Raw genomic sequence first — 23751 nt, forward strand, 5'->3', positions numbered from 1 at the left:
TACCAGCAGTTCAATGGTGTCGCAATAACAACTCAACATCAGTAAGAGGAAAGAGCTGATTGTGGACTTCAGTAAGGGTAAGATGAAGGAACACATACTGCGACACGAGTGAGCAATTTCAAGTTCCTGGGTGTCAATATCTCTGAGGATCTAACCTGGTCCTAACATATTAATGCAACTATAAAGAAGGCAAGATAGCAGCTATATTTCATTCAGTTTGAAGAGATTTGGTATGTCAACTAAAACACTTGAAAACTTCTATAGATGTACCTCAGAAGCATTCTGACAGGCTGCATCACTGTCTGGTATGGGGGTGGGGGTGCGGTGCTCCTGCACAGGACCAAAAAAAGCTCCAGACAGTTGTAAAATTAGTCAGCTCCATCTTGGCTACTAGCCTCCCTCCATAGTATCCAAGCCATGTTCACGGCGCGATGCCTTAGAAAGGTGGTGTCTATTATTAAGGACCCCCATCACTCAGGGCATGCCCTCTTCTCATTGTTACCTTCAGAAAGGAGGAACAGAAGCCTGAAGGCACAATCACTCAGCGATTCAGGAACAGCTTCTTCCCCTCTGCCATAAAAGGATTCCTAAAAGGACATTGAACCCACGAACACTACCTCACTTTTTTATATATATTATTTTTGTTTGCACTAATTTAAATTTAACTATTTTATATACACATATATACTTACTGTAATTGATGTACCTATTTTTTCTTTCTGTATTATCATGTACTGCATTTTACTGCAGCTGCTAAGTTAACAAATTTCACAACACATCCTGGTGATAATAAACCTGATTCTGATTTGCCTATCCTGAGGACATAAGACACAGGAACAGTATTAGGCGGTTTGGCCTGCCGAGTCTGGTCTGCCATTCCATCATGGCTGATTTATTATTCCTTTCAACCCCATTCATCTGTAGCCTTTGACATCCTGATTAATCAAGAACCTATCAACCTCCACTTCAAATATATCCAATGACTTGTCCTCCACAACTGTCTGTGGCAATGAATTCCACAGGTTCACCAACCTCTGGCTAAAGTTTATCCCATATCCCACAAAACCTTTCCTTTTCATATACTTGTCTATTTATGTTAATTTAAGTTTATATGAACTTATGTTTGTCCTCTTCTTTTAATGTTCTGTGTTATTGCTGCAAAAGCTAATTTCCATGGCATTTATACCCTATGACAACAGGGAGATGAGGTGGAGAGTCGTCTCTGCCAAAGGAGGTGTAAGGCACTCCTGCCCTCCGCTAGCCTGTTGGTCGCCCTTGGGCAAGGTGTAACACCTGCTTAGCCCCCAAAATTTGCCAAGAACAATTATGGTCATGGGAAGACTGTAATCGCCTACATCATATGATATGGCATAACAGGCATATTATCACGGTCACCATGACTACCTACATCATACGACACGACATGTATTGATGATGATGACAACTATAAATTTGAATTTGAACTAGAAGCAGGTGAGGAATTCTCTGTTGAAACACTGCAGGGAATCACAAATTTGATGCCATTTGGAAATCACAATTCAACTCTACCCAAAATAAATTGTCACTTAACTGGCTACTTCACTCAGTAAAGGTGAGTTGGGAAATGATCACATTGTTGCTCTGGGCGAGTTATTTCTTTGAGGTAAAGCAAAGGAAGTTATCCTGCACTTACAGATCACACTGAGAAAAGGAACATCCCTCTCTGCTATTACAATGTTCACAAACACTTTTTGAGATGTGTTTGCTGAAATTTATTTAATATCAGGCTCATAAATATTTCTTCTAGGAAAGTGCCTGTGTTTCTGAATTATCGTTTAAACAATTTTCACCACAGTCCCCAATTAAAACAGTAAGGATCCATTCCCATAGATGGCTGTTGCAACTGTAATAAAGATTCCATGAATTTGAATTCATCCAAATCCTGTTCATTGTCCTAACCAGCTCTGTCTCTCTGCCTGGTGCTTTGATACTTCAGAATCAGGGTTATTATCATTGGCGTATGTCATGAAATCTAGAGTGAGGAAGGGTCTTGGCTTGAAATGTTAACTCGTTATTTCCCTGCATAGATGCTGTCTGACCAGCTTAGTTCGTCAAATGCTTCGTCTGTGTTCCACTGGGTTACTCTGGATTTCCAGTATTTGCAGAATCCCCTGTGACATCTGTTTTGTGGCAGCAGTGCAGAGCAACACGTTAAGATGGACTATAAATATATGTATGTACAAGTTGTGCAAAAAAAGAGAGAAAAGTCATAAGGTAGTATTCGTGGGTTGATGGTCATACTTCCTCATCGATGCCCCATTCTTCCCTCCCTCCCACATAAAAATATCTCCTTTATGAAGTCTTCGGCATGTGGAGGCCCAAGGCCCAGAGGCAGCCTATCCTAGGGTTGGAGGCCTGCTTGTGAGTGTGGATGGTGGGGGAGGGGGGTTGTTTGTTCTGTGTTGGTTGCAGAACACACCTCCGGGCTGCCGCCAGCACATCCTCAGATCAGGTTGGTTGTTAATACAGACACGAATTTCACTGGATGTTTCAGTGTACATTTTGAATTGATTAATAAACAATCTAATGTTTTCATGCCTCTTCCCCACCAACCCAGTTCTCTGGAACATCCACGTTCTCCAGTTCTGGCATCAAGTGCATTTTGAATTCCATCGTGTGATTTGTGTTTTTTCACATGTAGATCCTAAACTCTGGAAATTCCTCCTTGAATCTTGCCACCTGTTCCTCATATTTTAAAAAAGCCCCTTAAAATTCTCACTCTTACTGAGCTTTTGGCTATGTATCCTATTAATTCCTGTGGTTCAGTTTAATTCCATTCCTGGAATGGACTCATTTTCAAGGATTCTTAACCTCATGCTCTTGATATTTATTGCTTATTTATTTATTATTGTTATTTAGCTTGTTTTTTGGTGTTTCTTTGTATTTACTTGGAACGCCCAGAAGAAAAAGAAACTCAGGATTGTCTCTAGTGGCATATATACTTTGAACTTTGTGAAAAACATCTGCTCATACACAATGTATATAATGCTCTATTATTTGAATCAATGTGATTAATTTACTTCAGAAAATAAAAGGATGAGATTAATTTGCTGTGTAGCTTGTGGTACCATAGAGGCTTGGAGTCATAGACTGTTATGCTTTGAAACTCCAGAAGCTAATCAAAAGAAAATCACAGGAGCCAGAATCAGGTTTGATATCACCGGCATGTCATGAAATTTCTTGTCTTCGCAGCAGCAGTACAAAGTACAAGATAATAGAAAAAGAAAATGTGAATTACAGTAAGTATATAGATAATAGTTAAACAAGATGTGCAAAAACAGAAATAAACAAGCAGTGAGGTCGTGTTCATGGGTTCAATGTCCATTCAGAAATTGGATGGCAGAGGGAAGAAGCTGTTCCTGAATCACTGAGTGTGTGTCTTCAGGCTCCTGTACCTCCTCCCTGATGACAGAGGGGAAGAGGCTGTTCCTGAATCGCTGAGTGTGTGTCTTCAGGCTCCTGTACCTCCTCCCCGATGGCGGAGGGGAAGAAGCTGTTCCTGAATCGCTGAGTGTGTGTCTTCAGGCTCCTGTACCTCCTCCCTGATGGGAGAGGGGAAGAAGCTGTTCTTGATTCACTGAGTGTGTGCCTTCAGGCTCCTGTACCTCCTCCCTGATGGCAGAGGGGAAGAAGCTGTTCCTGAATCATTGAGTGTGTGTCTTCAGGCTCCTGTACCTCCTCCCTGATGGCGGAGGGGAAGAAGCTGTTCCTGAATCATTGAGTGTGTGTCTTCAGGCTCCTGTACCTCCTCCCTGATGGCGGAGGGGAAGAAGCTGTTCCTGAATCATTGAGTGTGTGTCTTCAGGCTCCCGTACCTCCTCCCTGATGGCAGAGGGGAAGAAGCTGTTCCTGAATCGCTGAGTGTGTGTCTTCAGGCTCCCGTACCTCCTCCCTGATGGCAGAGGGGAAGAAGCTGTTCCTGAATCGCTGAGTGTGTGTCTTCAGGCTCCCGTACCTCCTCCCTGATGGCGGAGGGGAAGAAGCTGTTCCTGAATCGCTGAGTGTGTGTCTTCAGGCTCCTGTACCTCCTCCCTGATGGCAGAGGGGAAGAAGCTGTTCCTGAATCGCTGAGTGTGTGTCTTCAGGCTCCTGTACCTCCTCCCTGATGGCAGAGGGGAAGAAGCTGTTCCTGAATCGCTGAGTGTGTGTCTTCAGGCTCCTGTACCTCCTCCCTGATGGCAGAGGGGAAGAGGCTGTTCCTGAATCGCTGAGTGTGTGTCTTCAGGCTCCCGTACCTCCTCCCTGATGGGAGAGGGGAAGAAGCTGTTCCTGAATCGCTGAGTGTGTGTCTTCAGGCTCCTGTACCTCCTCCCTGATGGCGGAGGGGAAGAGGCTGTTCCTGAATCGCTGAGTGTGTGTCTTCAGGCTCCTGTACCTCCTCCCTGATGGCGGAGGGGAAGAAGCTGTTCCTGAATCGCTGAGTGTGTGTCTTCAGGCTCTTGTACCTCCTCCCTGATGGCGGAGGGGAAGAAGCTGTTCCTGAATCGCTGAGTGTTTGTCTTCAGGCTCCTGTACCTCCTCCCTGATGGCAGAGGGGAAGAAGCTGTTCCTGAATCGTTGAGTGTGTGCCTTCAGGCTCCTGTACCTCCTCCCTGATGGCAGAGGGGAAGAAGCTGTTCCTGAATCGCTGAGTGTGTGCCTTCAGGCTCCTGTACCTCCTCCCTGATGGGAGAGGGGAAGAAGCTGTTCCTGAATCGCTGAGTGTGTGCCTTCAGGCTCCTGTACCACCTCCCTGATAGCAGAGGGGAAGAAGCTGTTCCTGAATCGTTGAGTGTGTGCCTTCAGGCTCCTGTACCTCTGTGGTGAACTAGATATACCTGTCTGACTGCTCCTGTGGCTCCTCCCACAGACCCTGCTGACTGCTCCTATGGCTCCTCCCACAGACCCCTGTATAAAGGTGACTGTGGGCTGCTGCTCTCCCTCATTTTCCCCAGGATGTAGTGTTGTTTATTCTTCCAGTCAATAAAAGCCGATAACTCGCTTCCTAAGTCTCAGCGTGAGTTATTGATGGTGCATCAATTTTATTGACTGGAAGTTCAAACATGGAAACCGTTTTACGCCCAGAACGCTTAGATTTGGACCCCCAAGACCCTGAAGCAGCTCTTGCCTTTGAACACTGGCTTGTATGCTTCCAATCATACTTGGAGGAGGTTCGTGCCACCGACTCAGCTGTTAGGCTCAAACTTCTCCTCTCGAGGGTCGCCCCAATAGTTTATTCATTCATCAGGGACCTCTCGACCTACGAGGGGGCGCTTGATGCCCTCAAAAGACAGTACCTGCGGCCGGTGAATGCAGTTTATGCCCGGCATCGCTTGGCAACATGAAAACAGCGGCCTACGGAGTCGACTGCTGAATTTCTCCGAGCTCTACAGGCACTCGTGCGGACTTGTGACTGCCAAATGTTCACAGCGGAACAGCGTGCGGAACTCTTGGTCCGATACGCTTTTGTGACTGGAGTCAGGTCAGTGTATTTGCGCCAGCGGCTGCTGGAAAAAGCTGATCTTACCTTACGCTCAGCGATAGAGACAGCTGATACGTTGGAGGCTGCGCAGCTGTACGCCGAGGCAGTCCAGCCGCGCGATTCCCCGGTTCCGAGCGAATTCGCCAATGCCGCTGCCAGTCGCGGTATCACGAACTCCTCGAATTCGCCAGGCATAAAACTCTGTTACTTTTGTGGGCTTCACTAACATTCCAGAAACAGCTGCCCGGCTCGCGAAGCGACTTGTTCCAGCTGCGGGAAGAAGGGCCATTTCGCCAAGGTCTGTAAATCTAAACCGCGCCCGGGGTCGAGCAGCGCTGCGTCTGAGACCTGGGGGCTGCCATTTTGCATGCCCGGATGTGGACAACCATCTTTGCCGGCGTCACCATGCCCCGCCCCTTCCTGCCCGTGTGCGACCTGGGAGCCGCCATCTTGCATGCCCGGATGTGAGCGGCCATCTTTGCCGGCGTCACCAGGCCCCGCCCCCGACTCGACCCGTTCAACGCTGGCTACCGTGACCCTCGACCAAAGCGCTCCGCACCAGCTCGCAAGGTCGATGATGGACATCCTGGTGGAGGGGCACAGGACTAGCTGCCTGTTTGACACGGGCAGCACTGAGAGTTTTATTGACCCGGCCACAGTGCAACGCTGTGGACTCGTGACACGGCCGGCACGTCAGAAGATCACCTTGGCTTCTGGGTCGCATTCCACAGACATCCGGGTGGGTTGTGTAGCGACATTGGTGGTGCAGGGCACAGAGTATCGGAACTTTGCGTTCCTGGTCATGCCTCAACTGTGTGCACCTGTACTGTTGGGGCTCGATTTCCAGAGCCATCTCAAAAGTGTGACTATGGCATATGACGGGCCCCTCCCACCACTCACTGTCAGGAATCCTCAGTTTGGTGGGACTTCGCCATATACTCCGTTACCACACGCACATACACACCGAACCACACATCCCGCCCAGCACCATGCCGATAGCTGTGCTACTGACACTACTTGCAGCCTCTCCACCCTCAAGATCCCTCCCCCTCCGCTGTTCGCCAACCTGACCCCCGCCTGTAAACCGGTGGCGACTAAAAGCAGGAGGTACAGCGCAGGGGACAGGGCCTTTATTCATTCAGAGGTGCAGCGGCTGCTCGGGGAGGGGATCATTGAGCCGAGCACAAGCCCATGGCGGTCCCAGGTGGTTGTTGTTCGGACTGGGCAGAAAAATAGGATGGTTGTGGACTATAGCCAGACCATCAATAGATTCACGCAGCTTGACGCGTACCCCCTACCCCGCATCGCGGATATGGTCAACCAGATAGCTCAGTACAAGGTGTACTCGACAATAGATCTGAAATCCGCTTATCACCAGCTCCCCATCCGCCCAGAGGACCGCCCCTACACCGCCTTCGAGGCGGGTGGCAGGCTCTATCACTTCCTGCGTCCCATTTGGTGTCACAATGCCACCCCTCACGAACGCCTATTCTCTTTTCCCAGGAAGTCTGTCACTGGGACCACCCTACCAGTTTGGCTGACGTCCCCGGGGCCAGTGCTGCTACGTAAACATGCGAGGAGTAATAAGTACTCCCCGCTGGTCGAGAGGGTTCACCTCCTGCATGCTAATCCCCAGTATGCCTACGTGGTCTTGCCTGATGGGCGGGAGGACACGGTCTCTGTCCGCGACCTGGCGCCCGCCGGAGCAGCAGACCACCACCCCGAACATTCCACGGTAACTATGAACCCTGTACCCGAGGTGACACCGCACACACCGTGCCACACCCAGACTCCTCACGACGCTCATGTACCGGGCATCTCGTACGCGTCTATTCCGGGGACATCGCACACACGCGAGGGATCCCTGACACCTCCAGTTGGGACAGAACCAACCCACTCTCCGTCTCCGGTGCAAACACCACCTCCGGCACCTGTGCAATTGCAGCCGGAGCTACATAGATCGCAGCGAACGATTCGACCACCTGATAGACTTAACCTGTAAATATACTTGGGGACTTTTTTTAAAACAAAGGGGGGGGGGTGAATGTGGTGAACTAGATATACCTGTCTGACTGCTCCTGTGGCTCCTCCCACAGACCCCTGCTGACTGCTCCTGTGGCTCCTCCCACAGACCCCCTGTCTGACTGCTCCTGTGACTCCTCCCACAGACCCTGCTGACTGCTCCTGTGCCTCCTCCCACAGACCCCTGCTGACTGCTCCTGTGGCTCCTCCCACAGATCCCTGTATAAAGGCGACTGTGGGCTGCTGCTCTCCCTCATTTTCCCCAGGATGTAGTGTTGTTTATTCTTCCAGTCAATAAAAGCCGATATCTCGCTTCCTAAGTCTCAGCGTGAGTTATTGATGGTGCATCAACCTCCTCCCTGATGGCAGAGGGGAAGAAGCTGTTCCTGATTCACTGAGTGTGTGTCTTCAGGCTCCTGTACCTCCTCCCTGATGGCAGAGGGGAAGAAGCTGTTCCTGAATCGCTGAGTGTGTGTCTTCAGGCTCCTGTACCTCCTCCCTGATGGCGGAGGGGAAGAAGCTGTTCCTGAATCGCTGAGTGTGTGTCTTCAGGCTCCTGTACCTCCTCCCTGATGGCGGAGAGGAAGAAGCTGTTCCTGAATCGCTGAGTGTGTGCCTTCAGGCTCCTGTACCTCCTCCCTGATGGGAGAGGAGAAGAAGCTGTTCCTGAATCGCTGAGTGTGTGTCTTCAGGCTCCTGTACCTCCTCCCTGATGGCAGAGGGGAAGAAGCTGTTCCTGATTCACTGAGTGTGTGTCTTCAGGCTCCTGTACCTCCTCCCTGATGGCAGAGGGGAAGAAGCTGTTCCTGATTCACTGAGTGTGTGTCTTCAGGCTCCTGTACCTCCTCCCTGATGGCAGAGGGGAAGAAGCTGTTCCTGATTCACTGAGTGTGTGTCTTCAGGCTCCTGTACCTCCTCCCTGATGGTGGCAATGAAAAGTGGGCATGATCTGGGTCATGGGGGTCCTTAATATTAGATACCACCTTTTTGAGGCATCGCTCTGTGATCATGATGGTGGCCTGGATACTCCGGAGGCTAGTGTCAATGACGGAGCTGCCCAAGTTTACAACTCTCTGCAGCTTATTTCAATCCTGTACAGTAGCCCCCCCCCCCCCCCCATACTAGATGATGATGCAGTCAGTTAGAATGCTCTCCACGGTGACGTACCAAATCTCCTCAAACTGCTAATGAAATTTAGCCGCTGTCATGCCTTCTTTGTAGATGCATTGATATGTTGGGACCAGGTTAGATCCTCAGAGATATTGACATCCAGGAACTTGAAATTGCTCACTCTTTCCACTTCAGATCCCTCTATGAGGACTGGTGTGTGCTCCCTCATCTTGCCCTTTCTGATGACACAATCAGTTCTTTGGTCTTACTGACAATAAATGTAAGGTTGTTGCTGTGACACCACTCAACTAGCTGTTGACTACCTGTTTTTTTCTTTTTTTTAGTGAGGCAGCCACATATGATGTGGTGGCTTAATGACGTATACCATTCACATACTTCTTACATATAATCCATAACAAATTATGTAAACAACAAAGAATACCTAATCAAATAATATACTTACAATATTACTCAAATATTACTCAAATATTTACCATACATAGACAATGAAAACAAACCCTTCAACCCAGCTCAACTAGACCGACCATGATTCCATCTTAGCTGTCCCCTTTTGTCCACATTGAACCTATATCCTTTTCAATCTTGCCTATATATGCACTTTGTCCAAGTAACTTTTAAATATTATCATAGTACCTACCTCAACCCCTTGCTCTGACAGCTTTTTCCATATACTGACCACTCCCTGTATGACAAAGTTGCTCCCCTCTCACCTTTAACCTATGCCCAACAACCCATCTATTTAATACTAGCCTAATCGCAAAACAATTTACACTGACCAATTAACCTACTCCTCCAAGAGGACCACAACCTTGTCGTGGTTGTAGACTTGCGAGCCTCAATGACCCAGCAAGCTACATCGGCTGGAATCAGCGCTTTATGCTTTGCCTCTTGGCAGGATCACCAATGTCAAACAGGTCAGACTAAGACTGATCCACCAGTCCTCTAGTTTTGGGGGTTCAGTTCTGGGCTAACAACACTAGTAAAAGAAAACTGCTACAGAAACAGCAATAAAGAATCCTTCTACATCTGAGTGGCCAAGGACAGACAGAGATGGAGGACCTTCATTGCTGCCCTAACCACCAGAGATGTAAGGGTTAGGAAGTAATTAACCTACCAACCGGTACATCGTTGGACTGTGGGAGGAAACTGAGGCACACAGAGGAAGCCCACATGGTCATGGGAAGGACGTATAAACTTCTTACAGACGGCATCAGAATTGAATGCCGAACTCTGATGTCCCGAGCTGTAATGGCATCAGGCTAACCAGTACATTACTGTGGCGCCTTATCATCACTTTGGGTACTCAGTATAGAAGTTGGGGTGTTACAGTCATTACAGTCTATCTTGGAGATCAGTTCTCATTCATCAGTACTATTGCAGAGCAAACCTCTTTAAATCTTTTGCTTTATTTCTATAAAGGAAAGTCACTTTGGTAAAAGCTGAAAACTCTGGGAGTTCTTATCGTGTCCGTTAGACCTTCTGCTCTAAGGATAGGTCATTGATCTGAGATGTTAATTTCTAATCTGCTCTCCACGGATGCTGACTGACCAGCTGAGTATTTGCAGAATTTTCACATTTTATTTTGGCTTTCCAGCATTTATGGCCCCCCCCATTTGACATCACAACATAATTGTCATTTACATACACTATCAGTCAATGAAAAGTGTTCCCTGTTCTCTCTTCATTCGATGAACACCTCTGACTGTTGCACACCCACACTTGCAGAAAGAACACAATGAACTCGAAGGACACCAATGGGTCAGACACCTTTACAACAAAGGCAAGTTTTTGCTGTCACATAAAGGTACCTAGCCTCAGTAAAAGGATTTTAAATTAACATTTAAAAATCAAGGTTCAAAGTAAATTTATTATCTAAGGACATATATATCACCATATACAAGCCTGGGATTCATTTTTCTGCAGATATTAACAGTAGAACAAAGAACTACAATACAATCAATGAAAAATTACTCACCAAGACTGACAAGCAACCAACTTACAAAAGAAGATAAACAGTGCAAATGTAAAAATAACCACAATAAAAATAATAAATAAATAATACTGAGAACATGAGTTGTAGAGACCTTGAAAATGAGTCAGTGTTCAGTGAGTGACATTATTCGTGCTGGTTCAAGAGCCTACTGGTTGAAGGGTAGTAACTGTTCCAGAACCCGGTGGTGTGGAACCTCAGACTCCTGTACTTCCTGTCTGACGACAACAGGAAACGGGAGCATGGCCTGGATGGTGGGGGTCCTAGATAGACGCTGCTTTCTTGTTTCAGCACTCCTTGTAGTTGTGCTGAATGTTTGGGAGGGCTTTTCCTGTGAGGGACAGGGTTGAATCCACCACATTTTGGAGGTTTTTCTGTTCATGGTTGTTGGCGTTTCCATGCCAGGCCACGATGCAACCAGTCAGGAAACTCTGCACTATGCATTGATAGAAGTTTGTCAAAGTTTTAGACGGCATGCTGAATCTGCACAAAATTCTAAGAAAGTGGAGGCAGAGATGACAGGAATGCAAAAGGAGTTACTCAGACACAAACATGATGAAGTTTATTTATGTACTTGGGTTGATAAATATAGACCACACAATGATGTGTGTTTATTCAAATGTTTTCCGTAAGGAATAGATGGAAAAGGGCATTCAGCCCATTGTGTTCATGATGACTATCATGTATCTAAGTAATACTAATCCATTTTTAAATACATGTAACCATCTATGGATTTTATATGCAGTACTGTGCAAGACTCTTAGGCACATCTGGGGTGACTCAGACTTTTGCACAGTACTGCGGCCACAAAAAAATACAAATTTCATGACATATGTGAGTGACGATAAACCTGGTTCTGATGCAGGTCTCTATTGTGGACTGAGAGTGGGAAGGAGGCAGGGAGAGGGGAATCAGGGTTGGGAAAAGAGGAAGGGGAGAAGGAGGGAGTGGGAAGCACCAGACAGACGTTCTGTAATGATCAATAAACCAATTGTTTGGAATCAAATGACATTGTCTAGTGCCTCAGGGTTGGGTGTGTCTGCACCCACGCCACCTCTTGCCCCGGCACTCCTTCTCTGTCACCTGTCCCACACCCCTCCCACAGCGCTCCACCCTCACTATTCATCATTTGCTCCCAGCAGGTTTACAAACTTACTCTCCTCTCCATGTTTAGGTACCCTAGCTATATATATATGTGCTTAAGACTTTTGCACAGTACTGCTACATCAAAACATACAGTGAAATGCATCGTTTACACCAAATCAAATTCGTGAGGATTGTGTTGGGCATTTCCTAACTATTGCCATACTTCTGACACCAACATTGCATGCCCACTTGATTGGTTATCAATGAAAGAATGTACCCAGAAATTGTATCGCAAAAGTCTTTGAAGCCAAGTTGCTGCAGTTCTGCCATGGTATGATGTAAACATCTGTGGGAACTTTTATTTTGCTATTCAGTAAGACAATTAACAAGGTTGCCTCTACCGACAAAAGATGCTTTATTTAACATAATCAGCAAGTTGCATTGGATGGCTCAGATAATCTGTAAAGGTGCATTCATATTGTGGTATACGACAGAAAGCAATTGCCCCACCAGGTTAGTTCTGAGGCATGGAATGAAACAAATCCCCAAAGATTTTTGGCTGACTGTATACTCATCTGCTGGAAAGAATAACCGAATGCTTAATTTATCAAAATTTCCAATCTGGGAAATTTCAATTCTTCTTTTTCTCAGGCCAAATCAAATATTGACTCAAGCTTTTCAATTAACACAGGAAATAGCTCAAAAATAGTGCACCAACCAACAAGATTCCCACTCAAGTTCTGCTCTGCAGAGTATGGGCCCGACTCCATACGAGGAAAGTATTTTTTTTCTATTTTCAGAGGTACGCAGTCTGCAAGTTGCAAATCACTCTACATGTGACTGCACCAGATATACAAGTCAAACTGAGGATACTTCAGGACATGGGATGCCCAGTGTTGATTTAAGTGCTCATTTCAGAACCTTAGTGGTCTAATCTTCTTTAGGGATGTTGAAATGATTTTTTTTGCTGAAATTTATGAAACAGAAAATGTAGCAAGTATCTACAATAGATTGATGAATGTGTTGCTGGTTAATGGATAAATATTGGTGTGGACACTAGGGAGAATCCTTGTGCATGGCAGGCTGGTGCCATGGCAGCCATCTTGAAAACTAGGTGGGGCCTCAGTTGTATGTCTCACCTGATTAACACCATCTCTGACAATGTAGTCTCCCTTCAGTTCGACACTCCCCACCATCCTATCCCCACCCAGCCTAGATCTGTGCTCACCTCTAAAGTGGAATGGTTATGATTTACCCCTTCTTTGGTCAAGTGACTAACCGCTCATAACACTCCCATGACACCAGGTAATTCTGGTGGACCATGTGGATACACTTGCATCCTGAAAGGACAAGACCAAATGTGGAAAGTGTTGCCCTTTATTTGCATTGTTGTTGGAAATTAAAGGGACTTTGTTGGACTAAACAGAAGCAGTAGTCCAACTTATCATCTCTAAACCCTTCTCTAGCATTCAGTGAGTTCACAGTCTGCTTATTCTTTGCAGAAGAGATTCTGCAGATGCTAGAAATCTCGAGAAACGCACAGAGAAAATGCTGAAGGAACTCAGCAAGTCCTAATGATGAGTCTCGGCCAGAAATATGCACTGTTTATTCCCTTCAGTAGATGCTGCCTGACTTGCTAGGCTCCTCCAACATTTTGTGTGGTTTTGCTTTGATTTTCTTTGCTATCAAAAGTTGAATAAACTCAATGACTGAGGATTTCCAAGAATCACAGCCTCTGAGTGAAGAAATGTCTCCTTTGTGTCAAGCTGTCAGTTCATGTCCTTGTCTCTCTGACCCTGGAAAACAGGCTCTCAGTGTCTCCCTTTGTCAGTTCCTCTCAGAATTTTCAGAGCACCCTTGCTCTTCCAGTGCGATTCATCCTGTGGATTTCTGGCACTTTTTGCTGAACGTTGCTTCTCATGTGCACAGAGGGATTTGAAGAAACATATCTCAAGCATTGCCCGAGTGTTTATGTTGCTGTTGCCTTTAATATACATCATTCTGCATGATGGGACATGGTGTTTCTCAATGTGAATTTGATTAATTTATTAGTATCCCAGCCAATATAAACAAAATAAATGGGACAGCAGAAACGGAGAGCCTTTCGTTTGCACTTATAGCCAATAAACATGAGCATGTACAGCTGTTCTGTCCCTCTGTACATTAAAAAAAATTCTCAGATTTATAATTGCTCAAACACATTTAACATTTTCGATCCACCAGTATATCTCAAGTGACTCATTGACTGTTCCAGCTTGGTACGTTAGGCATTACAGCAGAAATATTTTGTTATTATATTACAACCATTTATTTGGTAGTAATTATCATTTCCTTGCTCAACAGTGTGGGGTCTTGAGTTTTGATTTGAGGGTTGTTGATATGGATTAATTTCTCCTATTTCTATACAGCTGGATTGTATCCACAAATGATGCGTGGAAATACACTCAGTTTCCACCTTATTTGGTACCTCTTCTATTTAATAAAGTGGCCACTGAGTGGATGTTAGTGGTCCTCTTCTGCAGTAGCCCAGCCACTTCAAGGTTCTAAGTGTTGTGTGTTCAGAAATGCTCTTCTGCACACCGCTGTTGTACTGTGTGGTTTCCTGTCAGTTTGAACCACTCTGGCCATTCTCCTCTGACTTCGCTCATTAACAACGGGTTTTTGCCCACAGAACTGCCACTCACTGGATTTTTTTTGTTTTTTTCGCAGCATTCTCTGTAAACTCCAGAGACTGTGCATGAAAATCCCAGGAGATCAGCATTTTCTGAGATATTCAAACCACCCCGTCTGGCACCAACAATCATCTCACGGTCAAAGTCACTTCAATCACATTTCTTCCCCATTCTGATGTTGGTCTGAACATCAACTGAACCTCTTGACCACGGAGGTCAGAGGAGATGCATGGAGATGCTGCCACATGATCGGCTGATTAGATCTGGCATTAACGAGCAGGCGTACCTAGTGGTTACACAGAAACAGTCTTTGTCCATTGTCGATTCTCCCACCCTATTCTCAGCTTCTTTCTGTCCTTTGTTTTCATTCATCTGTTTTAGAGGGAGAGAAAATAAAGTTCCAACCATAGATTCATAAAAGCAAGGACAGCAAAAGGGACTGGGTCACATATATTTAATATGAATGGTGTGAAAGTATTCCTTTGTATCAAATGACAGGATGGGTGCCCAGACATAGCACAAAATATTTGTGAGATTTATTTACTTATCGAGATACAGCACGGAGTAGGCCCTTCCTGTCCTTCGAGTCAACCCCGCCCAGCTACCCCCACTTTAACCCTAACCTGATCACAGGACAATTTACAATGACTAACTAACCTACCAACAGGTACGTCCTTGAACTGTGGGAGGAAACTGGAGCACCTGGAAGAAACCCACACAGTCACATGGAGAAGTTACAAACTTGTTAGAGGCATCGACAAGAATTGAACCCCAATCATCTGTACCATAAAGCATTGTGCTAACCACTACACTACCGTGCTGTGGGAATTGAACCCGGGTTGTCTGTACTGTAAACGTTGTGCTAACCACTACACTACCGTGCTGTGGGAATTGAACCCGGGTTGTCTGTACTGTAAACATTGTGCTAACCACTACACTACCGTGCTGTGGGAATTGAACCCGGGTTGTCTGTACTGTAAATGTTGTGCTAACCACTACACTACCGTGCTGTGGGAATTGAACCCGGGTTGTCTGTACTGTAAATGTTGTGCTAACCACTACACTACCGTGCTGTGGGAATTGAATCCGGGTTGTCTGTACTGTAAACGTTGTGCTAACCACTACACTACCGTGCTGCGGGAATTGAACCCGGGTTGTCTGTACTGTAAACATTGTGCTAACCACTACACTACTGTGCTGTGGGAATTGAACCCGGTTTGTCTGTACTGTAAACATTGTGCTAACCACTACACTACCGTGCTGCGGGAATTGAACCCAGGTTGTCTGTACTGTAAACCATTGTGCTAACCACTACACTACCGTGCTGCGGGAATTGAACCCAGGTTGTCTGTACTGTAAACCATTGTGCTAACCACTACACTACTGTGCTGTGGGAATTGAACCCGGTTTGTCTGTACTGTAAACGTTGTGCTAACCACTACACTACTGTGCTGTGGGAATTGAACCCGGGTTGTCTGTACTGTAAACGTTGTGCTAACCACTACACTACCGTGCTGTGGGAATTGAACCTGGGTTGTCTGTACTGTAAACCATTGTGGTAACCTTTACACCATGTACTGCCACACTAAGAGCAAAGAGCTGATGAACTCCTTCAGCATGTCTTCTGATTAGAAAGATAAGCTCAGAATTAAAATTAAAATCGGAATCAAGTTTATTATCACTGACATATGTCATAACATTTCCCTCTTCCTTTCCAGCCCTCATGAAGGGTCTCAGCATGAAATGTTCCCTCCTTATTCCTCTCCACAGATGCTGCCTGACCTGCTGATTTCCTCCAGCATTTTGTGTGCGTTGTTCTGGATTTCCAGCATCTGCAGAATCTCTTGTGTTTATATTGTGAAATTTGTGGTTTCACGCAGCTGTAAGGGCAATGCGTAAAAAAACCACATTACAATAAGAAACAGATAAAAGATAAGTAAGTAGTGCAAAAAAGAAACAAATAGTGAGGGAGGGTTCATTGGTTCATGGACCATTCAGAAATCTGAAGGTGAAAAGAGAGAACTACTCACTTACTTGGGCCCAGAGCTCCAGGTAGAACATAGGCCATCGATGACCTCCTATCTTTATCGTTCTCTGATGTCGATGGTATGGTTGGAGTTCATCAATGCTTCTGCAATCCATTCACTATACAGGGGATTGGTCTATATACTTAGCTTCACCAGAGCCCTCTTGGCCAGCCTTACCTGTTTCCACCTCTCATGATGGGGGTGTAGGGTTGGACTTTAAGAGGTGGAGAAGTTACTCCTAAAGTGTTGAGTCCCATACCTCCTTCCTGATGGTAGTAATGAGAAGAGAGCACGTCTTAGATGGTGAGGATCGTCAATGATGGATTCCAGCTTCTTGAGGCATGGCCTTTTGAAGATGTCCTCGGTGCTTGTGAGGCTAGTGCCCATGATGGAGCTGTCTGAGCCTGCAACCCGCTGCAGTTTTTTCCAATCCTGTGCAGTGAAGCTTCCAGAGTTGTTTCTAATATCAAGTTCAAAAAGTTCAAAATTCAAAGAAAATTTTGTATCAAAGTACATATGTGTCACCAGATACAATCCCAAGGTTTCTTTTCTTGTGGGCATACCCAGTAAATCCACAAAACACAATAGAACCAATGAAAGACGAGACCCAACAGGACAAACTACCAACGTGTAAAAGACAACAAATATGTAAATACAAAAGAAATAAAAATAACCATAAATAAATAAACAATTAATATCAAGAACATAACAGGAAGAGCCATTGAAAGTGAATCCATAGGTTGTGGGAACAGTTCTACTCCTATGCCTTATGGTCTTCTGGATAGGACAAAGAAGAGGCTGAGTTTGATACGGGGGAAAGATGACAAAGTGATTCAGTTAACACACACAAAATGCTGGTGGAACACAGCAGGCCAGGCAGCATCTATAAGGAGAAGCACTGTCGACGTTTCGGGCCGAGACCCTTCATCAGGACTAACTGAAAGGAAAGATACTAAGAGATTTGAAAGTAGGAGAGGAAGGTGATTCAGTTGATGGGATAATGGGGGCAGATGAAGAGTGGTCTCCACAACAACTGTAAAATGTCCACTGTTGCTGGAGGACTCCTGGGTGGGACTGATCTGTAATGGGAACTATTGTCTGTTTTCTGGCACAATGATTCTAAGCTTGTAAAGTAAAAACTTAAAGCACCAAATATTGGTCCAAAACGTCAGTTACATTGCTCAGAGAAGTAGGTCACTGACTGTAACATGATACACTTTTAAAAATGAATGTAAAATGTTGAATTAAGTCCTGGAATTCAATGGGAATATATCAAGATGATTTTTTTGTTTTTCTTTTGTGGTTCCAGCAGAAACTCATTGCTCCAAACTTCAATTTGTTACTTAATAGATGTCCAGTCATGTCCAGGCACTCAGTGTTCAGCATGGGGTTCGGAAAGGATCCAGATCCAGATTTAGTCTATGAGACCATGAGACCATAAAACATAGGAACAGCAGGATTAGACCAATCAGCCCATCAAGTCTACTCCACCATCCCTTCATGGCTGATTTATTGTCTTTCTCAAACCCATTCTCCTGTCTGTAAGCAACTTGTACATTCTCCACATGACTGTGTCAGCTTCCTCCTGGTGCTCCGGGTCCCTCCCATGTTCCAAATGTAACCCCCTGGGAAAGGTTTCACTGCTAATGTAATGGCTTCTCTGTAGCACACACAGTGTGCTTGGATTATGAATGGAGATAATGGGTGTTGTAATGTGAATATTATTAAAAGTAAGTTAATACTAATCGGGGAGCTGTTGGTAGCAAGAGGCGGGATCCGGGGTTGGCGGGGTCTTTACTTCCGCTCTTTTTACTCCCAGTATGCTTTGTATGTAGTTCCTCCACCCATGCCACACGAGGTACCTGGAAGCCTCTGTATTGTAAATATCATTTCCCGTCCCAGATAAAGATGCTCTTTTGGCCATCAAGATGTCGAGTGGTCGTTTTGTAAAGTAGAAGTTACCACATATTTTTGGTGACGAGGTAAACTGGTTTTGTGGACGGGTCGGCCCCGTTTTCGATCAGGACCTGTGAGCGGGCGAGGAGCCTTGTGTTCGGATGGCTGCGATCAGAACGGTCGGTGTGTTTGACGAGCAAATCGACGAGTGGCCGGAGTATGAGGAAAGGTTGGGCCACTTTTTCTGTGCTAATGGGATTACTGAGGAGGCTAAGAAGCGCTCTATTCTCCTGAGTGTGTGTGGGGCAAAGACGTACAAGCTGATACAGAACTTAGCTACTCCGTGGAAACCGGAGAAATTCCTTACAATAGACAATAGGTGCAGAAGTAGACCATTCGGCCCTTCATGCCTGCACCGCCATTCTGAGATCATGGCTGATCATCTACTATCAATACCCGGTTCCTGCCTTGTCCCCATATCCCTTGATTCCCCTATCCATAAGATACCTATCTAGCTCCTTCTTGAAAGCATCCAGAGAATTGGCCTCCGCTGCCTTCCGAGGTAGTGCATTCCAGACCCTCACAACTCTCTGGAAGAAGAAGTTTTTCCTTAACTCTGTCCTAAATGACCTACCCCTTATTCTCAAACCATGCCCTCTGGTACTGGACTCTCCCAGCATCTGGAACATATTTCCTGCCTCTATCTTGTCCAATCCCTTAATAATCTTATATGTTGCAATCAGATCCCCTCTCAATCTCCTTAATTCCAGCGTGTACAAGCCCAGTCTCTCTAACCTCTCTGCGTAAGACAGTCCGGACATCCCAGGAATTAACCTTGTGAATCTACGCTGCATTTCCTCTACAGCCAGGATGTCCTTCCTTAACCCTGGAGACCAAAACTGTACACAATACTCCAGGTGTGGTCTCACCAGGGCCCTGTACAAATGCAAGAGTATTTCCTTGCTCTTGTACTCAATTCCCTTTGTAATAAAGGCCAACATTCCATTAGCCTTCTTCACTGCCTGCTGCACTTGCTCATTCACCTTCAGTGACTGATGAACAAGGACTCCTAGATCTCTTTGTATTTCTCCCTTACCTAACTCTACACCGTTCAGATAATAATCTGCCTTCCTGTTCTTACTCCCAAAGTGGATAACCTCACACTTATTCACATTAAATGTCATCTGCCAAGTATCTGCCCACTCACTCAGCCTATCCAAGTCACCCTGAATTCTCCTAACATCCTCATCACATGTCACACTGCCACCCAGCTTAGTATCGTCAGCAAACTTGCTGATGTTATTCTCAATGCCTTCATCTAAATTGTTGACGTAAATTGTAAACAGCTGTGGTCCCAATACCGAGCCCTGTGGCACCCCACTAGTCACCACCTGCCATTCCGAGAAACACCCATTCACCGTTACCCTTTGCTTTCTATCTGCCAACAGTTTTCTATCCATGTCAATATCTTCCCCCCAATGCCATGAGCTTTGATTTTACCCACCAATCTCCTATGTGGGACCTTATCAAATGCCTTCTGAAAATCGAGGTACACTACATCCACTGGATCTCCCTTGTCTAATTTCCTGGTTACATCCTCGAAAAACTCCAATAGATTAGTCAAGCATGATTTGCCCTTGGTAAATCCATGCTGGCTCGGCCCAATCCTGTCACTGCTATCTAGATATGCCACTATTTCATCCTTAATAATGGACTCTAGCATCTTCCCCACTACTGATGTCAGGCTGACAGGTCGATAGTTCTCTGTTTTCTCCCTCCCTCCTTTCTTAAAAAGTGGGATAACATTAGCCATTCTTCAATCCTCAGGAACTGATCCTGAATCTATGGAACATTGGAAAATGATTACCAATGCATCTGCAATTTCCAGAGCCACCTCCTTTAGTACCCTAGGATGCAGACCACTGGTCTGCACTGGTCAAGCTCATGGGGAACCACCACAACCTGAAGCCTTCGGTGATAGTTCAACGGTTCAAGTTTCACAGCCACGTCCAGAAGCCAGGTCAGTCTGTGGGCGATTTTGTGGCCGAGCTTCGGCAGCTGTCGGAACATTGCGATTTCGGAGCCGTGTTGGATGACATGCTCCGTGATAGATTAGTATGCGGCATTAATAATGACGCCGTACAACACCGCTTGTTGGGGGAAACCCCACCGTTGACTTTCAAGACAGCCCTAGAGATTGCTCAAGGCATGGAGATGGCTGCTGATAATGCCAAGGATATACAGAAAGGATATCGGAGGTCGCAGTCGGCGGCAGTGCTCCAAGTCAGGAGGGAGACTGGTAGACAGGAAAAGCGGGTGGAATGTTTTCGGTGTGGAGGAACACACTGTGCAAATGTTTGTAAATTCAAAGATACTGTCTGTCATGCTTGTAGCAAAAAGGGACATTTAGTTAAAAAGTGCAGGAGCATGAAGGGTAAGGTTAAGCCTGCGCAGGGGAAAGCTCAACAGACTCAGGCAGCCACACACCACCTAGGAGAAGCAGACGAGGAGGCAGCGTGTGCCTACAACATGTTTGGGGTGGAAACGGATGAGGGACCACCTGAACCATATTATGCCACAGTCACTGTCAAGGGAAAGGACATTAAGTTCGAGATTGATTCAGGGGCTACTGCATTGGTTGTTAGTGAAGAGACCTACAGGAGGACATGGGGATCCAACCTGCCTCCCATCAGACCATCTAAGCTCCAACTCAGGACCTATACGGGGCAGCCCATACCTCATTTAGGGGTGTTATATGTGGATATTTCGGCCGGGGGCCAGAAGGCTGAAGCCCAGTCTTCTGGGCCGCGATTGGCTTCGCAAAATCCAGCTCAACTGGCATGAATTTAAATATGCACACATGACGGAAGAGCATGAGGTGCAGCATGCAGATGAAGTCGCCGATGGCAATGTGAGTGACAGACATAGTCCGGACACATCGGAGAGTGAGCTCGCAGCGCAGCTTGCGGCTCTTCAGCCTATTACAGGAGCAATTGAAGTTACCCCCTCGGCACTGAAAGCCAGCACGTCACTTCTTGTATGGCGAAGCAGTGACCCAGCTCTTGTACCACCTGCCCAGTTACAGCAAGGTGCATCTCAGCCTGATGATCCCGCTAACAGGAACCTGCGTGTGAAGCCAATCGTAACAGTAGCAAACGGGGCACCCGCAGACGATGTAAGAACAGAGCCTCCAGGACCATCGGACAAGCATTCAGAAAGCACTCTAAGTGATTTGACAAAGAAAGTAGAATTTTCTGGAGGTGGTGGCCCCCTGGGAATCCATGTGGTACTTTTTAACTCTACGCTGAGTGGAAGATTCCTTGGCCTGAGTATTCGTGGTATTGAAGAGAACAGCCGTTCAAGAAAAGAGAACCTGCTCCAGGAGAATGAATGTATCGTCAAAATCAATGACTGATTTAACAGACAAGTCCTTTGTTCAAGCACAAGAGGTTTTCCGAAACGCATTGCGATTTCCTGCTGTTGAACTCCAGATAGTTCCAAGTTATAACAAGGAACTCTATGAAAAATTTGCAATTGGGTCTATTCTGAGCCACAGTTGTGACGATGGTTCAAGAACCAAAGTTTCTGCTTCAGTGCATTCCAAGCTAGGTGGCAAACCTGCAGATGCCGTTTATCCCAATAATGCTGAGAATAGCTTGCCACCGATTTCAAAGAAGCTCAGTAGTCCAAAACAGTTAAGGAGCAATGACCACTTAATGCATACCAGGAAAGCATGTCCACCAGTGACTTTGCTAGAGGGAGAGACACTGGCAGAGGGGGCAGAGTCCCCTGAAGAGGATGGACATTCTCACGCAGACACACAGACCCCTCTCGTGTCCCCAACACTAGAGCCACCCAAAACATCCTCACCAGCGGTGCCTGCTGGGTCACCGGGGGTAGTGCGTAGATCGCAGCTCCCTCGCAAACCTCCTGACAGACTGAATCTTTGATTGGATAGTTTCTTTTGTTGTGAGATTGAATGTTGAATTTACCATGTTGTTTTTAGTTGTTTTTGTAATGGTAACCTGTTGCTGATGATATCACTGTTTTTATTTCCCAGTTCTTCTATATTTGGGGAATGTTGGATTTTAAAGGGGGAGAAGTGTTGTAATGTGAGTATTATTAAAAGTAAGTTAATACTAATCGGGGAGCTGTTGGTAGCAAGAGGCGGGATCCGGGGTTGGCGGGGTCTTTACTTCCGCTCTTTTTACTCCCAGTATGCATTGTATATAGTTCCTCCACCCATGCCGCACGAGGTACCTGGAAGCCTCTGTATTGTAAATATCATTTGCCATCCCCGATAAAGATGCTCTTTTGGCCATCAAGTTGTCGAGTGGTCTTTTTGTAAAGTAGAAGTTACCACAATGGGGGCTTTGGAATGTGCGGCATCTAATGAGGGGTGTCATGGTCCCTTCTGGCTATCACCCACCTGGCTATTTACCTCAGGAATTGGGCCTCAATCACCTCGTTTAGTTCCCAATCATTCCCAGGTTCCACTAACTACAAGCACCTGCTTTCCATCAGCAAATGCAGTATAAAAACCCTGTGATCACAGTAAGGAGCTGCCAGTTTGTTGGTTGACTTGGCTGTGAGTAACCTTGTTCTATGGTTCTTAGGACTGCCAGTTCAAGGTCAAGTATCACTCCTGGCACTGACTCTATGCTCGCTATGTTAATAATGCCTCCTGACTGCCTCCATGCCTGTGTTCTGCACTTGGGTTCATTTCCACTGCCATGTCCTTGTAACAGAGGGGAGGTTCTTCTTTCTTGTGTACCTGAGAACGAAGGATTCGCGGGCTTTTTGTTTGGGTGAAGATGGTGAGAGCAGAAGGGAGAGGTCGTAGACTGCAGGACTGAGTGGATGTAGAATGGGGTTGGGAGTCAATGACGCCTGGGGGAATTCGATGGCAGTCCAGACGGGAAACCGTGAGCTCCAACGTGCACATTAGACTGTTTCATTAAAATGGGCCCCTTTTTCTTTTTATTTTCTTTACTAACCCTATAGTCAAATTAAGAATTATAAAGCTCAATTGTTTAATTGCATATAGTGTACTGTTTGTTATGTCATGGTACTGATTTGTAACAAGGGAAAACATCACGCAGCATCCACCCAAACGAGATTTGACAAGTTTGGCGGAGCCGGAGAGTGTCTTCCTTTAGACTAATGCTGCCGGCCGAACCTGAGGGTTACACAAAGATGTATAGGTTAGGCTTAGTAAGTCGTGGACATGCAATGTTGGCACCGGAAGCATGACGACACTTAAAGGCTGCATCAAGCATATACTCAAATAGTGTTGCTCATTGATGCAAATATGCATTTCTCTGTAAGTTTCAATGTTTCAATCTACACATGACAAATAAAACTAATATCTTTATCTTTAAAAAAGTAGGACTCTGAGGAGGCTTGACATCAGATGGATAATACCAC

This window comes from Hemitrygon akajei, chromosome 26 (genome assembly GCF_048418815.1).
Source record: "Hemitrygon akajei chromosome 26, sHemAka1.3, whole genome shotgun sequence".
NCBI lineage: Eukaryota > Metazoa > Chordata > Chondrichthyes > Myliobatiformes > Dasyatidae > Hemitrygon > Hemitrygon akajei.